This window comes from Oncorhynchus nerka, linkage group LG24 (genome assembly GCF_034236695.1).
Source record: "Oncorhynchus nerka isolate Pitt River linkage group LG24, Oner_Uvic_2.0, whole genome shotgun sequence".
NCBI lineage: Eukaryota > Metazoa > Chordata > Actinopteri > Salmoniformes > Salmonidae > Oncorhynchus > Oncorhynchus nerka.
In genome coordinates this window covers 59,556,383-59,580,006 of record NC_088419.1, presented here as the reverse complement: position 1 = coordinate 59,580,006, position 23,624 = coordinate 59,556,383, and the positions used below count along the sequence as shown (strand labels likewise).

The 23,624-nt window shown below is 44.6% G+C and overlaps 1 protein-coding gene across 1 annotated transcript in view; it reads left to right on the top strand.

The window, feature by feature from the left end:
- The first annotated feature begins 7,961 nt into the window (after nt 1-7,961).
- Nucleotides 7,962-23,624, top strand: part of lingo3a (leucine rich repeat and Ig domain containing 3a) — a 33,827-nt gene continuing 18,164 nt past the window's right edge. The window contains exon 1 of the mRNA XM_029632496.2: nt 7,962-8,588. The gene's annotated coding sequence lies outside the window, so the exon portion shown is untranslated. The remainder of the gene's footprint in view (nt 8,589-23,624) is intronic.

The following is a 23,624-nucleotide window of genomic DNA, read 5'->3' as shown; positions in this document are numbered from 1 at the left end:
TGGATTCTAACTGACTCTCTGTCGATCAGTGTCAGCTGGCTGGATGATGACTGCTGTCTTCCAGAGGCCATGCTCCTGGATTCTAACTGACTCTCCGTCGATCAGTGGTGGCAGTGGTCTAGCTGACCTGTCGTAGTATCGCTTTTGTTGTTGTTGTCTCTGTGCACGTTTTTCATGCATTTCCTTGTAGCTGACTACCTCAGGTTGCAGCTGCTGGTTGGTGCTGGGAAGGATTGAGCGAAGTCTGCGGTTCATCAATAGCTGGGCTGGTGATTTGAAGTTGTCAACTGGAGTGTTGCGGTATTCAAGGAGACTGAGGTAGGGGTCTCTCTTGTCTGCTTATCCATGAGTGATTTAGCAATCTGCACATATTTTTCAGCAAGGCCATTACTTTGAGGGTAATGTGGGCTTGTGGTGACATGTGTAAACTCCCATGCTTTTGTGAAGGATTCAAACTCATTTGATTTGTAACAGGGCCCATTGTCAGATATTAAAGTCTCTACAATGCCATGCCTGGCAAAGGCTGCTTTCAGCTTGTGTATCACAGCTGCAGATGTGGTGCTGTGAAGCTTGTCGAATTCGAATTATCTGCTGTAGTAGTCCACTGTTACGATGTAGTCCTCGTTGTTCCAGATGAACAGATCGGTTGCCACGACCTGCCAGAGTCGGTCTGGGATACAGTGAGGTAACATTGGCTCTTTGGTGTTTGAGGGGCGTCGAGACATATGCGTCAAGACATATGGCGCATTTACCAACAATGTCCTCTATTTGTTTGCACATTCCGGGCCAAAACATAATGTCCCGTGCTCTCTGTTTGCACTTTTCCATGCCCATGTGTCCAGCTGATAGGCATAATGATTTTCTCTCCTTTGAAAATTATTACGTTGATCTGTGATAGTTCATCACTATGGTTCCAGAATTCTAAGACGCTCTGAGGGCATTTTCTCCTCTCAGGCCATCCGTCCTGTATGACTTTCCTCAGCTGTGCGAGTTGTGAGTCCTTTTCTGTTTCTGCTTGGATCTCCTTCAGTTTTGTGTCACTAACCGGTTAATTGCTGTACACAGTGTGTACTTGCATGTCCATGCCTTCACTGAGGCTGCTGTCCTTATAGGTAAGAAACTTCCTGGAGAGTGTGTCTGCGACGGGGATGTCTTTGCCTGGACGGTGAGGGATTGTGAAGTCGTATTTTTGTAGTTGAAGGATCATTCTCTGCTAGTTGTTTCCTCATAATTGACTCAAAGGGCTTGTGGTCGGATTCCACAATGACTTGTTGTCTATATATACTGATGGAAACGTTTACATCCGAACAGTATGGCGTAGAGCTCCTTTTCAATTTGAGCGTAGTTGATTTCACAGTCTGTGAGAGATTTGGTAGCGTAGCCGATGGGCTTTCCTTCTTGCAGTACCACTGCACCTAGTCCATACTTTGGCGCGTCCACTTGGAGTCTGAGTTCTTTGTTGGGGTCGTAGTAGGCAAGGATTGGTCCCAGTTCTCTTGTGATCAAGTCTTTCACATTCTGGAAAGAAATGTTGTGTTGCTTGTCCCAGAGAAACTCACTGACCTGCTTTAGCAGTTGACGTGGCTCCATTTCTTTTATGGCTAAGATCTTCTGTGGATCTGGCTTGATTCCAGTCGCTGTGAGAAGATGTCCGAAGTAGCTGACCTCTGTAGCACTGACTGTGCTCTTCTCGGGGTTGTGCCGGACTCCTCTCTCGCGGGACCTTTGCAGCATTGTGCGGAGGTTTCAGTCGTGCTCCTCTTTGGTTCGACCATAGACAAAGATGTCCACAACTCCGTCGAGGCCTTCGTACACTTCGTCAATCTTTCGCTAAAACTTGTCTTGGGCGGAGAGAATCCCAAAAGGCAGGCGACGGAACCTGTAGCGTCCAAACGGTGTGTTGAATGTTGTGAGTTTAGATGACTCTTCTGTGAGCTTGATAGCCCAGTAGCCTGATCTAGAGTCCATGACACTGAAGTAGTGTGCTCCCGCTAGCTTGTGTGTGATGCTATCTAGCGTCGATAAAGGGTAATGGGGGCGTTTGATGGTCTTGTTCAAGTCTGTTGGGTCGAGACATACTTGGAGCTTGCCTGTGTGTGGTTTCTCCACCACCACTAACGCGTTTACCCAGTCAGTCGGTTCTGTAACCTTGGTGACTATGTCAGATTGCTCCATGCTCTCCAACTCTTTCTTCAGACGGGCACGGAGAGCAAGGGGAATCTTTCTCGGTGGGTAGACCACAGGGGTTGCATCTGGATCAAGGTGAATGGTACATTCTCCTGGGAATAATCCTATTCCTGTAAAAACATCAGCAAACTCCTCCAGTACATTGTCTGTCTCTACTGGTGCTGTCACTGATAAAACTAGCTTGATGAGGTCCATGTCTAAACATGCTTTAAGACCTATCGCTGCAGGTGCTCTAGTGTCAACAACAGAAAAGTCCAACATCATGTCACTTTCCTTGTATTTGCATTTGAAAGTGCATGTGCCTTTTACTGGGAGCTGTTCACCACCATAACTAGTCAGTCTGCACGTGGTGGGCTGTAGCTCGCACTCAGATGTCAAGCTGTGGTACTTATTCAGAGGAATAATGTTTACTTGTGCAACAGTTTTTAGTTTGAACTGTGCCTTGTGTTCCTGTCTCAATGTCAGCAAAGGCTTACTCTGTCTCTGATATTTGACTTTTCTGTGTCACTGAATCAATAAATAGTTCATCAGCGTTTGACTCTTTTGATTGACATTTCATCTTCACTCACTGTCTGTACAGTTTTTCCACGGTAAGCTCTGCACACTTGCAAAATGATTCCATTTCTCACATTCAGTACACAGTTTGCCTTTAGCTGGGCAATTTCCTTGTTCGCCATGCACTTTGTATCCACAATATCCACATGTTTTGGGGCATTTTGAGGCAGTGTCGCTCTGTTTTGGAGTTATGTCTCCGTTCTAAAACGGGCTCTCTGTGCACTGGAGGTGTGCTTTGATGTCTGCCTGACTGCGTGCACTGCTTGTTCACGTGATTCACCCACCAACCATGGACCAAGCAGCGTGGTATCGGGCACCAGCGATCTCTGGTTGCTGCGGAAAAAGGAGGAGGTCAAACGGGGGGTGAGTGTAACGGATGTGAAACGCTAGCTTAGTTAGCGGTGGTGCGCGCTAAATAATGTTTCCATCGGTGACGTCACTTGCTCTGAGACCTTGAAGTAGTGGTTCCCCTTGCTCTGCAAGGGCCGCGGCTTTTGTGGAGCGATGGGTAACGATGCTTCGTGGGTGACTGTTGTTGATGTGTGCAGAGGGTCCCTGGTTCGCGCCCGGGTATGGGCGAGGGGACGGTCTAAAGTTATACTGTTACACGTGGACATGGGAGGAGATTTTTGACGGAAAGGGACCCTGGGCACAGGCTGGGGAATATCGCTGCCCCAAGGCAGAGCTGGAGACAGCGAAAGCTGAGCGGCGGCGATATGAGGAGGCAGCACGACATGCACGAGAGGCAGCCCCCCAATTTTTTGGGGGGGAGGCACACGGGGAGTGTGGCAGAGTCAGGTTGGAGACCTGAGCCCACTCCTCGTGCTTACCGAAAGAAGCGCAGTACTGGTCAGGCACCGTGTTATGCGGTCAAGCGCACGGTGTCGCCAGTATGCGCTCACAGCCCGGTGGGCCAAGCGAGAGTCCAGCCAGGGTGTGTTGTGCCAGCCCAGCGTGTTTGGTCTCCAGTACGCCGTTTCGGCCCATGGTATCCTGCGCTAGCGCTGCGTGCTGTGTCTCCGGGGCGCTGGGAGGGTGCAGTACGTCCTATGCCTGCGCTCCACCCATGCCGGGCGAATGTGGAGCCTAAGGGAGAGGTGTGTGGTATGCACCAGATCTCCAGTGCTCACCCACAGCCCGGTTCAACCTGTGCCTGCACTCTGGATGGTCCGGGCTAAAGTGGTGATCCAGCCGGGAGGAGTGGTGCCAAGGCTGCGCACCAGGGTACCAGTGCTTCCCCACGGCCCGGTCCATCCGGTGCCTCCTCCAAGCACCAGGCCTCCTGTAGGTCTCCCCAGCCTGATGGGTCCTGTGGCAGCCCCACACACCAGGCTGTCTCTCCGTTTCCTCCCTCCAGGTCCGCCCGTCTGTCCTGAGCTGCCAGAGCCGTCCGTCAGTCAGGAGCTGCCAGAGCCGTCCGTCAGTCAGTAGCTGCCGGAGCCATCCGTCAGTCAGGAGCTGCCGGAGTCGTCCTTCACTCCAGCACTGCCAGAGTCGCCCTTCACTCCGGTTCTTCCGGAATCACCTTTCCCTCAGGGTTCGCCGCACCAGGGGCGCCACTTAAGTGGGCCGAGACTATGATGGAGTGGGGTCCACATCCCGCGCCAGAGCCGCCACCGCGGACAGACGCCCACTCAGACCCTCCCCTATAGGTTCAGATTTTGTGGCCAGAGTCCGCACCTTTGTTAGTATGATCAGGGCGTGAGTATGAGTCATACTTAGTTAGCCTTTTCCCACCTGTGTTTTGTGGGTGAATATTTTCTGTTTCAGTGTTTGCACCATTCGGGACTGTTTAGGTTTTCATTTGGATTCTCTTGTTCTTTTTGTATTTTGTATTCATTCTCATTAAAATACATTATGGATATGTACCACGCTGCGCATTGGTCCGATCTCTCCTACTCCTCCTCAGGAGGGGACGAGGAAATCTGTTACACAACTGAAGTTTATTTAGTGCTTTATCCGGGTACCCGGAAAGTAGAGCATTGCAGTAGTCTAACCTAGAAGTAACAAAAGCATGGATGAATTTTTCTGCATAATTTTTGGACAGAAAGTTTCTGATTTTTACAATGTTACGTAGATGGAATAAAGCTGATCTTGAAACAGTCTTGATATGTTCATCAAAAGAGAGATCAGGGTCCAGAGTAACGCCAATGTCCTTCACAGTTTTATTTGAGACGGCTGTACAACCTTTAAGATTAATTGTCAGAATCAACAGAAGATCTCTTTGTTTCTTGGGACCTAGAACAAGCATCTCTGTTTTGTCCGAGTTTAAAAGTAGAACGTTTGCAGCCATCCACTTCCTTATGTCTGAAACACAGGCTTCTAGCGAGGGCAATTTTGGGGCTTCACCATGTTTCATTGAAATGTACAGCTGTGTGTCATCCGCATAGCAGTGAAAGTTAACATTATGTTTTCGAATGACATCCCCAAGAGGTATAATATATAGTGAAAACAATAGTGGTCCTAAAACGGAACCTTGAGGAACACCGAAATTTACAGTTGATTTGTCAGAGGACAAACCATTCACAGAGACAAACTGATATCTTTCCGACAGAAACTGGCCTGGTTACAGCTTGAGGTCCCCTGACTAAAAAACAGGCTGATACAGTTGGAGAACAGGAGAGATGGTTTGCCGAGGAGTCCCCTGACTTAAAGACAGGCTGATACAGCTGGAGGACAAGAGAGATGGTTTGTCGAGAAGTCCCCTGACTTAAAGACAGGCTGATACAGCTGGAGGACAGGAGAGATGGTTGTCGAGGAGTCCACTGACTAAAAGACAGGCTGATACAGCTTGAGGACAGGAGAGATGGTTTGTCGAGGAGTCCCCTGACTAAAAGACAGGCTGATACAGTTTGAGGACAGGAGAGATGGTTTGTCGAGGAGTCCCCTGACTAAAAGACAGGCTAATACAGATGTCTGAACTGAGAGAGACCTTACACTCAGCTTTAAAATTATACAAGACACATCTATTACTTTTCATAGTCTTTTGTTATTATTGAATGGTAAGGGGGCGGGGACTGTCTTATATGTTATACCATATGAAGGGATGACGACTAACATGTACCCTCAGACAAAATGCTGATAGCTACAGTATCTATATCAGATTTGAATGACAATAGAAGATGAAAGACAAGTGTAGCCTATTTTGTAACACAAACACACCCATGGAATTTTGTTGTTGTTGATAAATGTATCTACACATAACCCTGATAAGTTAGAATTTTAATAATAATTTTTCGCAAAATGAGTGTACCGGGCCTTTTATTAGTTCTGTATGAGCGGACAGAAATAGCTGTCAGCAGCTCGGGGAGAAAAGATTCTCTCATACCCCATTCATTGTAGTCATTGTGATCTGTAGAGTTGCTATTTTCTTGATTTTTTTTTCGTGTCAATTATCTCGTGACATTCCTGGATTACTCATCATATTACTAGTCAGATTTAATCAACAAATATGATAGTAAGTAGAAAAAGGGTTAAGGGTACGAGACTGTCCATTTCTGGATGTGTTGGCAAAATCACTACAAACAGTATCCCATCAAGCCAAGCGGGGAAAGGCACATTGTCACAGTTCCAAGACCAGTCAGAAACGCCCAGCTAACCCTACGTCAAGGATGCCGGTGGATCTGAAAACTGAACTTAGATCTGCGTAAGCAATGATATCCTTCACCATCGTCATCTTCCGACAGATATCTCAAACCTATTCAACAAAACAATACATCATTTGGAAGTTTCTTTACAGCGAATTCCTTAGTTACGTGATTGTATTATTTGCAAAGGAGTTTTGAAGGTGCAGTATTTATGAAGTTTGACAATGAGGACGAAAACTAGCATAGTTCAGCTAGTTTAGCCATGGAAAACCGTGGAAAAAAATTCAGAGACTGAAACATATAAATCAGATGATATTTATATTTAAGGACAGAAAATCGATATGCAGTCCTGAAATCAGCAGTACTGCCAATAGTCAAACAAAGCTTAAAATGATGTTTGAGTGAACCCTGAATATAGAACATTCGCTTCCAGACACGGTAGACACCTCACCACTCTATTGAGAAGCATGTACATGACAAAAGAGGAAAGGCCCACCCCCTCACTTGTACCATGTCATGAGGATACCTGGACCTCCTATTGAGATGTACCTTTTAAGTAAATCAGGTGAAAAAAGTAGACTGGAGTGCGAAATTTAAACTCTGTTAGGGATCAGTTGTAAATCCTCAGTCCATAAAACAGCAGAACAATATAGGAGATTTTAACAGATAAAAATATGATATAATTATAATGTAGGCTGAAATATGATTATGAACATGTATCTGGGCAACTACATTCCAATACTTTAAGTAGGAGTGGTGCTAGTACAGAAAAACAATATCACCCCTTCCATATTATCACTGGGTGGTTCCTTACATAATATAACTGTGTTCGCATTTGCTACATTTTGCATAGAGATTCTCCATCAGTGCACATGAAGTGCTGTCTCTAAGTGACAATAAAGGGACAATAAGTCAGCCAGCAGTAGAGGGTGAAATTGAGTACAGTCTGTGTTCACCTGAATATGACACTCCTGCAATGCCTCAGGCTCAAATTTACTCTGTGATTAAACAGCATGGCTTAAGTATAAAATATCTGTGTGAAATGCCTGAAGGTAAAGCAAAAGTTATCTCCTCATTCTCAGCTTCAGAGCTTACTGGGGAGGGGTGGGGCTTCCTGGATGAGCTAAACCCTTGACTCCTGTTTTCTAGACTTTTGAGATGATCCCTAAGCAGTTTATTGACCATCAGAGTAAGTTGTGAAGCTAAACAGCCAGTGAAGTGGAGCGGCAGCAACAGTGAATAATGAGTTCCACTGAACAGCAGCAGCCGTAGCGGCAGTAGCTCTCCCTTACACACACATTTACTTGCAGGGCTGTCTCTCTCCCTTACACACACATTTACTTGCAGGGCTGTCTCTCTCCCTTACACACACATTTACTTGCAGGGCCGTCTCTCTCCCTTACACACACATTTACTTGCAGGGCTGTCTCTCTCCCTTACACACACATTTACTTGCAGGGCTGTCTCTCTCCCTTACACACACATTTACTCGCAGGGCTATCTCTCTCCCTTACACACACATTTACTCGCAGGGCTATCTCTCTCCCTTACACACACATTTACTCGCATGGCTATCTCTCTCCCTTACACACACATTTACTTGCAGGGCTGTCTCTCTCCCTTACACACACATTTACTCGCAGGGCTATCTCTCTCCCTTACACACACATTTACTCGCAGGGCTATCTCTCCCTTACACACACATTTACTCGCATGCTCCCGTAGTGAAAGAGCACACCGCCACCAGTCCAGGCTTTCACTGTGGCAGAGCTCCATCCTCCCCTAGACACAAAGCCCCGTGCCTACTGGGATCCAGGTTCTGGGTCTGGAACACAAAGAACAGAGAGAGTAGAGAGACTTCAGTTGCCTTTTTATCTGCAGAGGAAGAGGGAGTTAGTAGATGCTCTATAGATAGGGAGGTAGCGCGGGGGGAGAGGGGGAACGAAGCGATTTGCAGTCAGGCTCAGCTGCTGATGCTACAAGCTGGAGGCTCACTGACTGCTATAGGAAACTGGAGGCTCACTGACTGCTATAGAAAGCTGGAGGCTCACTGACTGCTATTGAAAGCTAGAGGCTCACTGACTGCTATAGGAAGCTGGAGGCTTACTGACTGCTATAGGAAGCTGGAGTAGCAACATCACAGTACAGCACACACTCTCCGGACAGCCAGACCGCGGAACCAGAGACGCACAGACACATACACGCTGAGTGAGGAACAGGTTTGCGAATGTGGATGGACCAGTCAAGTTCCAGTCCTGGGTAAGCCAACTTCCTCTGATACACAAGCTCCACACACACAGGCATGCACCCAGTATAGACACAGAACTGAGAGAACTAAGACACTGACACCCACCTGTAATTAACTGAAGGCATAAAAACATTATTTAATTAGGTTCTCAAACCACAGATTAGGTCATAGATACGTGAATGGATACTGTCTCTTCATCCTGTTTTGACTCCCTGCCTTGTGGACCTTTGTGCGGTTTCCTATCACATCAGTGTCATCCCAACCCTTCTGTTATTTCTCTCAGAGGCTCTGTTTGTTGTTTCTACATCAGCCTCAGGTCAAATTAGGTTTGGGGGTTATGGAGTCATAACAGATAATCAAATCCAATTTTATTGTTCACATACACATATTTAGCAGATGTTATTGCGGGTGTAGCGAAATGCTTGTGTTCCTAGTTCCAGCAGTGGATTAGTATCTAACAATTAACAACAATACACACAAATCTAAAAGAATGGAATTAAGAAATACAGTGCGGCAAAAAAGTATTTAGTCAGCCACCAATTGTGCAAGTTCTCCCACTTAAAAAAATTAGAGAGGCCTGTAATTTTCATCATAGGTACACTTCAACTATGACAGACAAAATGAGAAAAAGAAATCCAGAAAATCACATTGTAGGATTTTTAATGAATTTATTTTCAAATTATGGTGGAAAATAAGTATTAGGTCACCTACAAACAAGCAAGATTTCTGTCTCTCACAGACCTGTAACTTCTTCTTTAAGAGGCTCCTCTGTCCTCCACTCGTTACCTGTATTAATGGCACCTGTTTGAACTTGTTATCAGTATAAAATACACCTGTCCACAACCTCAAACAGTCACACTCCAAACTCCACTATGGCCAAGACCAAAGAGCTGTCAAAGGACACCAGAAACAAAATTGTAGACCTGCACCAGGCTTTGAAGACTGAATCTGCAATAGGTAAGCAGCTTGGTTTGAAGAAATCAACTGTGGGAGCAATTATTAGGAAATGGAAGACATACAAGACCACTGATAATCTCCCTCGATCTGGGGCTCCACGCAAGATCTCACCCCGTGGGGTCAAAATGATCACAAGAACGGTGAGCAAAAATCCCAGAACCACACGTGGGGACCTAGTGAATGACCTGCAGAGAGCTGGGACCAAAGTAACAAAGCCTACCATCAGTAACACACTACGCCGCCAGGGACTCAAATCCTGCAGTGCCAGACGTGTCCCCCTGCTTAAGCCAGTACATGTCCAGGCCCGTCTGAGTTTGCTAGAGAGCATTTGGATGATCCGGAAGAAGATTGGGAGAATGTCATATGGTCAGATGAAACCAAAATATAATTTTTTGGTAAAAATTCAACTCGTCGTGTTTGGAGGGCAAAGAATGCTGAGTTGCATCCAAAGAACACCATACCTACTCTGAAGCATGGGGGTGGAAACATCATGCATTGGGGCTGTTTTTCTGCAAAGGGACCAGGACGACTGATCCAAACACACCGCCCGGCAACGAAGGAGTTGCTTGGTAAGAAGCATTTTAAGGTCCTGGAGTGGCTTAGCCAGTCTTCAGATAGAAAATCTTTGGAGGGAGTTGAAAGTCCTTGTTGCCCAGCAACAGCCCCAAACATCACTGCTCTAGAGGAGATCTGTATGGAGGAATGGGCCAAAATACCAGCAACAGTGTGTGAAAACCTTGTGAAGACTTACAGAAAACGTTTCAAATCAAATCAAATCAAAGTATTTATATAGCCCTTCGTACATCAGCTGATATCTCAAAGTGCTGTACAGAAACCTAGCCTAAAACCCCAAACAGCAATCAATGCAGGTGTAGAAGCACGGTGGCTAGGAAAAACTCCCTAGAAAGGAGTCACACGTTTGACCTCTGTCATTGCCAACATAGGGTATATAACAAAGTATTGAGATAGACTTTTGTTATTGACCAAATACTTATTTTCCACCATCATTTGCAAATAAATTCATTAAAAATCCTACAATGTGATTTTCTGGATTTCTTTTCTCATTTTGTCTGTCATAGTTGAAGTGTACCTATGATGAAAATTACAGGCCTCTCTCATCTTTTTAAGTGGGAGAACTTGCACAATTGGTGGCTGACTAAATACTTTTTTGCCCCACTGTATATAAATATTAGATCGAGCAATGTCGGTGTGGCATTGACTAAAATACAGTAGAATAGAATACAGTATATACATATGAGATGAGAAAAGCAGTATGTCAACATTATGAAAGGGACTAGTGTTCCATTATTAAAGTGGCTAGTGATTCCAAGTCTATGTGTATAGGGCAGCAGCCTCTAAGGTGCAAGGTTGAGTAACCGGGTGGAAGCCGGCTAGTGATAGCAATAGATTGTCTAGCTCCTTTGAAAACAGACATCTGATCTTGTTATCTCTGTAGGTGGGTATTCTCTCCTTGTCCCTAAAACGTGTCTTCTCTGTTTACTTCCTCTGTGCCGCCCTGCTCAGCCTGTGTCTTTGCTCATCCTCACACAATTAGATCTTAATTACCAGGACATGGGCCTGAGAGAAGGTTGCACCCCAGGATCGATCCTGCAGGCGTATCACTGTGAGGGGGACGTGTTGTCTGACTCCCTGTCCTGCCACAGTCAGACTGACTGGCTTAGTGGGACTGACTGACTGTGGAGCTCCTCTAGGGCTTCCAGCCTCCCTAGACATGCAGACCAAGAGAGAGAGACAGGCAGGCAGACAGACAGACAAGTGAAAGAATAACTGCTGGTGGAACGCAGTTCAGTTCTCCTATCCAATTCACCTGCCTATATGCCTGGAGTTATTTCTGATGATGCCTGTCCTTATTGGTTTTCCTGATGTTTGTTACGTGAAAGATAAGATGAGATGTGATTATACTTGGTCTATTATGGGATATTGGATGGGATATTGGTTCTTCAGAAACAGAAGGGCACCGGTAGCTATTGGACGTATACAGCTCAGTCAATTGTGTTTAACAGCATCTAGCCACAGTATAACCCTGTCCATCCATAATGAAATGTCCTAATGAATGTTTATGGCATCCAGAATGCATCAGAGTGCAATGTATCCATTATGCCTGCGGTCCTTTGCCATCTCCTGCTGTTGCATATAAAGATGTCCACTGTGCTCAAATGTGACATTACATCTCCTCAGCACTGGCAGTGCCGAGCTTCATTGTGTTCCATCATGGCTTTACGAGGCCAGTAAAACCCGTGCATCCCCTGTCATCAGGCTTAATGCACTGCTACTATCACAGTCTGCAGTAGAGAATGAGGGAACAAGTAGAGGTGTGGTGGAGGACAACCCAGGGGCTACTAGTGGCATGTCAGTGGCCACAGTGAAAATGTCCAGCTGGACAGTTCACTCTTGAAATATACCTCCCACTCACTCAGTTGCACAATGAAAGTTCAGAATGACCTGTCCTTGCCAAACTGCAGCGCTGTCCCTTGGCAACATCAATCGTACCTTAAGAACATCAAACCTGGATCACAGCTTATGAAAGTAATTGAAGAGACAGATTGACAACATTGAAAAGAGCCTGTCTTACATGTTTGTGTGAGGGCTTTCATTTACTACATTGCCTTGTTATGAAGGTGTACTATGTACAATAGAGGTGTAGTGATTGGAATTAGCACCATTATGTAACTTGATACAGTATTGTACTATGATGTCTACCTGCTGGTAACCAAAGCTAATAAGTAAGATTATTCTGCAACAATAGGGAATATTCCTCAGTTCGATCAGAGGTGGACCTATCATCAATCCTATCATCATATCGCACCTATCCAATTGTCACCTCCACGAACCCTAATGCATTTCCTCTGTTTCCCCTTGTTGAGCGGAGCCCTTGAACCCGCCGTGTAGTTACATTTGGCATCTGAGCTAATGAGTTTGCCTGTATCCCCTTTGTAGCACCCATAGCATCTGCCAGCGCAGATACTAAAATAGCAGGGCAGAACAGAGGAGAGGCGGAAACAGGGATTTGTATTACTTTGTATGTCTTTTGGGTTTCGGCATGAAAGAGAATGAACAAGTCATGTCTATACAAGGGTGCTGAGAGAAAACACTCTCATTAGTAGCGGTATACTGTATGTGCTGTAGCTGGTTATTATTTCTATATGCTATTTCTGTAGCATGGTCAATGTGATCTGCTACAGCCTGGAATATATATTGAGGAGTGAACAAGTCATTTTGTTCAGGTTTTTAAATGTAAATGTAATGTAAATGTTTTTAGTTGTTGGTTTCCCATCACATTTCATATCAATTATTGAGCAACAATATATTTGTCATCGTTTTTCTAAAATGCACTCAGAAACACTTAGATCCTGTTATTTTCAGAAGGTCAACAAAATGGCAGAAGATAGAGGTATGGTAAAAACATGAACCTTTAGGTGTAACTGAGTGTAGCCGCAGAGCCGCTAAATCACCTAGTGGGCAGTTTTACGAGGAGGGGGCTGTGAGTTTATATACTTGTCAGTCTCCACCTCATTTGATTTGATGTATTTTCTGGGCCTGGCAGCTCCACTTGAAATAGTGTGACTTTCTGGCCATAAAACAGATCTCTCTCCGGTATGGTACATGAGTGGGTTGTGGGGGCAGCAGGGTGAGTTCTACAGGCTCTATACTACAGTAGCTGTATCACTCATAGGCCATAGCGTCTCTGGCAGTCCTGTTTTATCCCATCTATTTGCTTGGGCCTTTGGGGACGATGGTTCAGGTTCCTCTCTCTCCTATTGTTTGGGTCAGCTCTTTAATTATATAATTTGATTAATAATCATCTAGTCATCAAACAAGCCACAAGCTGGTTGTACCAATGTGCCATAATGTGATTGATGTGAGTCCACAGGGTGTTTGATTACCCGGCCCAGGGTCTGCCCACCACTTGCCAGCAGGTGGCTTTAATTTGATTGATTTATAAGTGTTTGCCCAAAATAGCTGTTATATTGTATAACTGTTCCCACACACAGCCCCGACCCTGGCTATAAGTCATAATAGAACCCTATTTATTGTGTAACCAGCCTTAAACAGATTGCTGCTCTGTGCAAATGGGAGTATTTAACATTAGATGGATCAATCAGTTTTCACATGGAGAATTTAACGCGCGTTAGTTAATAGTTTACAGGGCCGACTGAGCTTGGAACTGGCAACGTTCAGCAGGGGAGTGAGTGACAGGTGAAGATGGGTGATCAGTCACATTGTGCTGGAGCTCAGTCATCCACCCGCACTCTCCTCAATCAGCCTCTCTGTCTATTGCAGGGGATCATGGTATCCGTTCAGAAGCATGCTACATTTGAGCTGTTCATCATTAAATAATAATGCGTCAGTTCATCAAATCATGTTATGAGGAGGCAGAGGATACAGCAGCAGAAGGAGATCAGAGCAGAGCAGACACTGCTATCCAGCAGCAGGGTGTCGGGTAAATTATATTTTATTTCTGAGAGCTGTGGCAAAGTGTGGCAGCGAGGGGAGCTAATGATGAAAACTGTAAACCCAGTTGTTTCCTTCATTATGCAGGGTTAATGTGTATGTGATGTGAAGAGCCGACGGCAAGAGGAAGAGAAGAAAGGCCTCCTCCTCCTCTCCCAAAGCATCCCAGGAGTTGGAGTGTATTTTTAGGTCATTTGCTACTTTTTTTTTTTTTTTTTTTTTACATTTGCAGGGGAAGGGACCTATTCCATTTCTATCTGGATGTTTGGAACGAAGATATTGAATGTCTGTGCATGTTGGTGACAGTTGATGGTGAGATCTTTCAGCTTCACTGTCAGAGCAAGTTTGATCAGAAATACAGTGCTGAGAATCCAGGCTTTGAACTACATGAAAGACATAGTTAGGACTTTTCATTGTATTGAGGCCTGCACTGGAATCTATGATATGCTGTGCACACACTGCATATTTATGTCAACTCACATGAGAATTTGAGTTCACTGGCTGCTTATACATTAGCTTTATTGTCATTTAGTATACTCTTATCCATAGCAACTTATAGGAGCAAATAGTTTTAAGTGCCTTGCTCAAGGGCACATGGGCATATTTTTCACCTAACCGGCTCAGGGATATTCGAACCAGCAACCTTTTTATCCCTGACCCAGCACCCTTAACTGCTAGCTTAACTGCCATATACAGACAGAGTGAGGGGAATACTTTGTTGGTGAGTATGTGTGTGTCGCCTCTCTCAGAGCCTTTACGAGCAGGGCTGAGGAACATTTGGTATGCATTGTGGGTGTGTTTCTGGATGGCATTCACTGTTCTCTCTATTTGACAGGTATACTCATCTCTCTGCACCGGGTTGCCACACTCTTAAGGTTAAGAGGACGGAGCGCCTTTGGTTCATGAATTCATCATGGGAGTTGAAATGGATGCCTCTCTCCGCTCCAGCATGCATCTGGCTGAAATGAATTATGCAGCTTTCTTAGAAATAAATACACAACCATCACAGATTCACAGATTGGCCAGTTGTATGGCAGTAAACTATCTCCCTCTCCAATCCTCTATCTAGCATGTCTTCCCTGCCCCTCTCCCTGTCTCATCGCTCGCTCTCATCTCAGACCAATCAATCTCTCGTACTTCAGATGAGGAGCGGCCTTTCTTCCTTCATGGTGTGGTGAAGGCTGATTGGTGGATGTGCCTGGGTTAACATTGTCTAAGGGGCCTATTATCTGTGTGTCGGCACGGAGTTTGTTGTTCGTGTGCTTGGCTGTGCTGTTTCTTTGAGACTAACTGCCTGCATGCGTTTCTACAGCATGCTGTTTTATCCCAGCTCCAGTGAAGCCAGTGAATTCCTGTGTGGTGTCAGAAGAGATCTGTGTTTGATGTGCAGCACCCAATTACCCAGGGACCTCATTGTACAGAGCAGACCATGGCATGCTGCCTACCCAAGCCTTTGGGAAGCTATGAGGTGAATATGGGACCTCTGTGTTAGCATCTGCCCAAATCCAGGGTCCGTAAAATTACAATTAATTCTGATTTCAATTGAAAGGTTTAGTGTGACTCAATTTAGTTGGTTATCATTACGCTAGACATACTACAGCCTGTCGCCATTGTAATTTGAGACTCTATTGTTGGCCTTTTGGTGGCATTTTCTATAAGGCAAATAATCAATAATTCATGATCTATATTGTAGATTCAAATGACATGTGATTGTAAAAACGTATGATACATCTCACATAGTACTATTCCTGTTGGGAGGTCGGCCCAGCTTGCAGGGGTAGGAATCACATACTGGGATAGAGAGCAAGCAGCTGAGTCCTCCTTCCCCTCCTCTTAAGTCCCTCTTCATCCCTCTCTCCTTCCCTTTCTCCCATAAGCTCTAAAAAAAGACCAGCTGAGTCCCCTGCTATCTTTCCCTCCTCTCCAATCCTTCCACATTCCTCCCCTCTCTTTTTTCATTCTAAGCTTTCATCAGGGAGAACTCAGAACCTCTGTCGTTTGCACGGTTCAATGTAAACTCTCCCTGGAGCATTAGGCAGACTTTAGCAAGGCCACTGCACAGTGGGGTAGTATTTCTCTAACGCTGAGATTTACACCGGAGAGACAGGAGAGAGCACCTGTCAAATACCCATCCAATCACACACGTCTACACTCTCCGCAGCGCCTCAACTTCGGAAAAATCCTTTTTTCTGCTCTCTCTTCTTCCCTGGTTCTGTCAAATTGTATAATCCCTCATCACCTTCCCTTAAACCCTCTTTCTCCTTTACTCTGTTTCTTGTGATTCGTTTTTTTTTTTCAAATTCTTTCCTTCTTCAGGAAATGTTTTTTTCTTCGCTTCCTCTCCATCAATTTGTAATTTCTGCCATATCATCCTGCAGACTTCTCTTTTTCCTTAACTGTAATTTAAATGATTCTCCCCTCCTTTTGACTTTCCTTCAACTGTTTACTCGTCATGGTCACTCGGTCTCTCCACACCTCTATTTTCTTCCCTCTCTCTCCCTCTGTAACAAGGGGCTATATCAGATCGTGTTAGATTGATTTCTCTGTAGACGTGGCTCTGTAGTTTGTCCTGAAAAAAGTTTCTCCCAAGTGTGTGTGACACCTACTCAACTTGTCTGCTACACTGACTGAAGTTATGTCTAGCCCCAAGTCGTTATATTTTTTTATTGTGCTTTATGCCATTTGCCTCATGACTCCTGTATGCTTTGTTTACTATAAACTTGCTTGTTTACCCAACTGTGGAACAGACTATGTTCGTTCCCACACTTGGGATGCTGACTCTCTACTGGTTAGACGGACTCCTGGCCTCTCATCCTATTCTAACCACCTCTCGCTGGTTTTGTATTCATGTTACCTGATGAAATCGCTGTACAATATGATCTTATTGCCATCTAATGCACATTCAAATGAGGACAGCTCTCCCTGTCCTCTGCCATGCCCTGATTGTATTACTGCTGCTGATATCTAGAAATGTTCATGTACACCCTGGCCCATCTACTGTTGCTAGCCCCAATTCTGACTCTGATATCTGCTTCACTGATTTCTGCTCTCGTAAAAGCCTGGGTTTTCTGCACGTTAACACTAGAAGCTTATTACCTAAAATGGATCAATTGAAAGCTTGGGTTCACAGCTCTAATCCAGATGTGTTGGTCATTACTGAGACGTGGTTAAGAAAGAGTGTTTTGAACACTGATGTTAACCTTTCTGGTTAGAACCATTTTTGTCAAGACAGATCTTCCAAAGGTGGTGGAGTGGCAATCTTTACCAAGGAACACCTTCCGTGCTTGGTTGCTAGGTGATCTAAACTGGGACATGCTTAAACCACCTGACCATGTCCTAAAGCAATGGGACTCCCTAAATCTTTCTCAGATTACTACCAATCCCACAAGGTATGACTCCAAACACCCAGAAAAGGCTGCTCTCCTTAATGTTATCCTCGCAAACATTCCTGATAGATATTAGTCAGGTGTTTTCTGTAATGACCTTAGGGATCACTGTTTTACAGCCTATGTTTGTAATGGCTGCTCAGTGAAACAACCTGTCCTGATTCATAGACGCTTGCTAAAACACTTGAATGAGCAAGGCTTCCTTCATGAACTGGCCTCTGTAAACTGGTATAGAAGCAGCTTTATCCCCTCTGTTGAAGATGCTTGGACCTCTTTTTCAATATTTTCAGTGGTTTTGTTAACAAACAAATGACAATGACAATTAAAAACAGGTTCAGCCCCTTGGCAAAAGGCTCGGCATACTCTGGCTCTCGTTCAGGAAAATGAGAAATAAGTATACTCAGGCTATGCGGAAGGTCAAAGTTAGTTACTTTAAGGAGCAGTTCTCTCTCTGGGTCTAATCCCAAGAAGTTCTGGAAAATGGTTAAAGACCTGGAGAATAAACCCTCCTCCTCACAGCTGCCCATGTCCCTTAATGTTGATGATGTGGTTGTTACTGACAAGAAGCACATGGCTGAGCTCTTTAATCACCACTTCATTAAGTCAGAATTTCAATTTGACTCAGCCATCCCTCCTTGTCCGTCCAACATTTCCTTATCTCCCACCCCTTCTAATACGACTAGCCCTGATGCTCCTCCCTCTTTCCCCCCGCCCCCGCTACAAAGTTTCTCCATGCAGGCGGTCACTGAGTCAGAGGTGCTAAAGGAGCTCTTTAAATTTGACCACAAAAACAATCTGGGTCAGAAGGTTTAGAACCTTCCTTCTTTAAGGTTGATGCCCCTATCATCGCCAAGCCTATCTCTGACCTTTTTAACCTGTCTCTCTTCTCTGGGGAGGTTCTCATTGCTTGGAAGGCAGTCCCGGTGCATCCTTTATTTAAAGCTAATTCTAACTGTTAAAGGTCCATTTCTATTTTGCCCTGTTTATCAAAAGTGTTGGAAAAACATGTCAATAATCGGCTACACATGCCTCTCCCTAATGTCAATATGCCTTGTCTATTGCTGTTTTGGTTTGTTATTTTTGTCTTATTTCACTGTAGAGCCTACAGCCCTGCTCAATATGCCTTAGCTAGCCCTTTTGTTCCACCCCCACACATTCAGTGACAGCACCTGGCTTAAATGGTGCTTCTAGAGACAAAACCTCTCTCATTGTCACTCAATGCCTAGGCTTACCTCCACTGTACTCACATCCTACCATACCCTTGTCTGTACATTATGCCTTGAATCTATTCTTCAGTGCCCAGAAACCTGCTCCTCTTACTCTCTGTTCCGAACGCACTAGACGACCAGTTCTTTTAGCCTTTAGCCGTACTCTTATCCTACTCCTCCTCTGTTCTTCTGGTGATCTAGAGGTTAACCCAGGCCCTGTAGCCCCCAGCATCACTCCCACTCCCCAGGTCCTCTCATTTTATGCATGTTAACATTAGAAGCCTCCTCCCTAAGTTTGTTTTATTCACTGCTTTAGCACACTCTGCCAACCCGGATGTCCTAGCCGTGTCTGAATCCTAGCTTAGGAAGGACACCAAAAATCCTATAAATAACTATAACATTTTCTGACAAGATAGAACTGACAAAGGGGGCGGATTTGCAATCTACTGCAGAGATAGCCTGCAGAGTTCTGTCATACTATCCAGGTCTGTGCCCAAACAATTCGAGCTTCTCCTTTTAAAAGTCCATCTTTCCAGAAACAAGTCTCACACCATTGCCGCTTGTTATAGACCCTTTAGCCCCCAGCTGTTCCCTGGACACCATATGTGAATTGATCGCCCCCCATCTATCTTCAGTATTTGTACTGTTAGGTGACCTAAACTGGGACATGCTTAACACACTGGCCGTCCTACAATCTAACCTAGATGCCCTAGACCACTGCGCCACCTGGGAGGCCGATAATCAATCATTTCAATAAGCATTTTTCCACGGCTCGCCATGCTTTTCACCTGGTTACCCTTAACCCGTGCCAACATCTCAGCACCCCCTGCAGCACCCCCCCCCTCTCCTTCACCCAAATCCAGACAGCTGATGTTCTGAAAGAGCTGCAAAATCTAGATCCCTACAAATCAGCTGGGCTAGACAATCTGGACCCTCTCTTTCTAAAATTATCGTCCGGAATTGTTGCAACCCCTATTACTAGCTTATTCAACCTCTCTTTCGTATCGTCTGAGATCCCCAAAGATTGTAAAGTTGCTGCGGTCATCCCCCTCTTCAAAGGGGGGGACACTCTAGACCCAAACTGTTACAGACCTATATCCATCCTGACCTGCCTTTCTAAAATCTTCGTATGCCAAGTTAATAAACAGATCACTGACCATTTCAAATCCCACCGTACCTTCTCCACTATGCAATCTGGTTTCCGAGCTGGTCATGAGTGCACCTCAGCCACATTCAAGATCCTAAACGATATCATAACCGCCATCGATAAAAGACAGTACTGTGCAGCCGTCTTCATCGACCTGACCAAGGCTTTCGACTCTGTCAATCACCGCATTCTTATCGGCAGACTCAATAGCCTTGGCTTCTCAAATAACTACTTCTCAGTGTTCAGTGTGTCAAATCGGAGGGCCTGTTGTCCAGAACTCTGGCAATCTCGATGGGAGTGCCACAGGGTTCAATTCTCGGGCCGACTCTTTTCTCTATATATATCAATGATGTCGCTCTTGCTGCTGGTGATTCTCTTATCCACCTCTACGCAGACGACACCATTTTGTATACATCTGGCCCTTCTTTGGACACTGTGCTAACAAACATCCAAATGAGCTTCAACGCCATACTACACTCCTTCCGTTCGTCCAACTGCTTTTAAATGCTAGTAAAACTAAGTGCATGCTCTTCAACCGATTGCTGCCCACACCCTCCCACCCGACTAGCATCACTACTCTGGACGGTTCTGACCTAGAATATGTGGTCAACTACAAATACCTAGGTGTCTGGTTAGACTGTAAACTCTCCTTCTAGACTCACATTAAGGATCTCCAATCCAAAATTAAATCTAGAATCGGCTTCCTATTTCGCAACAAAGCCTCCTTCACTCATGCTACCAATTGGGGCGGCAGGGTAGCCTAGTGGTTAGAGTGTTGGACTAGTAACCGGAATGTTGCAAGTTCAAACCCCCGAGCTGACACGGTACAAAACTGTCGTTCTGCCCAGGCAGTTAACCCACTGTTCCTAGGCCACCATTGAAAATAAGAATTTGTTCTTTTAACTGACTTGCCTAGTTAAATAAAGGTTAAAAAAATAACAAAAAAACATACCCTTGTAAAACTGACTATCCTACCGATCCTTGACTTTGGTGATGTCATTTACAAAATAGTACTCAGAGCACGCGCTCCAGCAGGTATATTTCACTGGTTATCCCCAAAGCCAACACTTACTTTGGCCTTCTTTCCTTCTAGTTCTCTGCTCCCAATGACTGGAACGAATTGCAAAAATCACTGACGCTGGAGTCTTATATCTCCCTCTCTAACTTTAAGCATCAGCTGTCAGAGCAGCTTACTGATCACTGTACCTGTACACAGCCAATCTGTAAATAGCACACCCAACTACCTCATCCCCATATTATTACTTACCCTCTTGCTCTTTTGCACCCCAGTATCTCTACTTGCACATCATTATCTGCACTTCTATCACTCCAGTAGTAATGCTAAATTGTAATTATATTTGCCTCTATGCCCTATTTATTGCCTTACCTCCCTACTCTTCTACATTTGCACACTGTACATAGATGTTTCTATTTTCCTCTTTTTATTTTGTGTTATTGACTGTACGTTTGTTTATGTGTAACTGTGCTGTTGTTTTTGTCACACTGCTTTTCTTTATCTTGGCCAGGTCGCAACTGCCTACCTGGTTAAATAAAGGTGAAATAAATACAGATATACAAGTAAAAATAATCAACTGACTGGCTTTCTTGATGTCTATAGTATTCTCTCTGGTATGCAATCTGGTTTCCGCTCAGGTTATAGATGTGTCACTGCAAGATCCTAAATGTTGTCACCATTGCCCTTGATTCTAAGCAATGTTGTGCTGCTATTTTTATTGACTTGGCCAAAGCTTTTGATACGGTAGACCATTTCATTCTTGTGGGCCGGCTAAGGAGTATTGGTGTCTCCGAGGGGCCTGGTTTGCTAATTACCTCTCTCAAAGAGTGCAGTGTATGAAGTCAGAAAATCTCCTGTCTCAGCCACTGCTCAATCCTAGGCCCCACGCTCTTCTCAATTTACATCAACTACATAGCTCAGGCAGTAGGAAGCTCTTTCATCCATTTATATGCAGATGATAGTCTTATACTTAGCTGGCCCCTTCCCAGATGTTGTGTTAATAAACGCTCTACAACAAAGCTTTCTTAGTGTCCAACAAGCTTTCTCTGCCCTTAACCCTGTTCTGAACACCTCCAAAACAAAGGTCATGTGGTTTGGTAAGAAGAATGCCCTTCTTCCCACAGGTGTTATTACTACCACTGAGGGTTTAGAGCTTGGGGTAGTCAACTCATACAAGTACTTGAGAGTATGGCTAGATGGTACACTGTCCTTCTCTCAGCACATATCAAAGCTGCAGGCTAAAGTTAAATCTAGACTTGGTTTCCTCTCTTGTAATCGCTCCTCTTTCACTCCAGCTGCCAAACTAACCCTGATTCAGATGACTATCCTACCCATGCTAGATTACGGAGACGCAAATTATAGATTTTCAGGGGAAGGTGCTCTAGAGCGGCTAGACGTGCTTTACTATTCGGCCATCAGGCTTGCCACAAACACACTTATAGGACACATCACTGGACTCTATACTCCTCTGTAAACTGGTCATCTGTATACCCGTCACAAGACCCACTGGTTGATGCTTATTTATTAAAAAAACTCTTAGGTCTCACTCCCCCCTATCGGAGATACCTACTGCAGCCCTCATTCTCCACATACAACACCCGCCAGTCACATTCTGTTAAGGTCCCCAAAGCGCACACATCCCTGGGTCGTTCCTCTTTTCAGTTCGCTGCAGCTAGCGACTGGAACAAGCTGCAAAAACACTCAAACTGAACAGTTTTATCTCCATCTCTTCATTCAAAGACTCAATCATGGACACTCTTACTGACAGTTGTGGCTGCTTCACGTGATGTATTGTTGTCTCTGTCTTCTTGCCCTTGGTGCTGTTGTATGTGCCCAATAATGTTTGTACCATGTTTTGTGCTGCTACAATGTTGTGCTGCTGCCATGTTTTGTTGCTACCATGCTGTGTTGTCATGTTTTGTTTCTACCATGCTGTGTTGTCATGTCATGCTGCCACACTATGTTGTTGTCTTAGGTCTCTCTTTATGTAGTGTCGTGGTGTATGTTTTGTCCTATATTTTAATTTTTGATCCCAGCCCCCGTCCCCGCAGGAAGCCTTTTGCCTTTTGGTAGGCCGTCATTGTAAATAAGAATTTTGTTCTTCAATGACTTGCCTAGTTAAAAAAAAGGTTAAATAGATTAAATAGTTCATTTGAATTCAAGCCCTTTTACCAGATGGGTTATTCTCTTGAATATCATCTCCCTTCATTTGTGTATTTGGCTAAGAATGTTATAGATACAGTGCAATGGGCTAGTAATTATATCTGTAGATGTATCACCAGTTCATTATCTATGATGTGATGAGAGACTTTCCTCCCTATGCGCCGTGAAAAAGATTGCCAATGTTTTCTGTGGCTCTTAATTGCATTAGCAATTAGTGTAATTAGTGTAATCTTGCCAAATAGCATTGGCATGAAAACCTCATTATTTGGCTTTATCAAGAAATAGACATTATTAACACTCAGAGAATAGCTCACTAAAGAAATAAATTACCCAACATTACCTCATAGCAAAATGTAACATCAATGCTGGTCTGTGAAGTGGACCTTCTTCTTTTTATGGTGAACAAACATAAAGCAAAATACTATTTCCATTACAACTGTATCACAATAATTGCCTGTTGGACTGGACGTGTCAAACTTTATTGGTCACATGTAGCGAAATTGTTTTGTTTATAGCTCCAAAATCGAACAATTTCACAACAATACACACAATACACACAAATCTAAGTAAAATTAAGAATGTATAAATATATGGACGAGCAATGTCAGAGTGGCAGTCCAAACGTGCCCTCAGCTCCACCCAGTTCAAACAGTTTACATCACACACCAATCTCCCTGCAGACTAGGCTCACAGTGCTA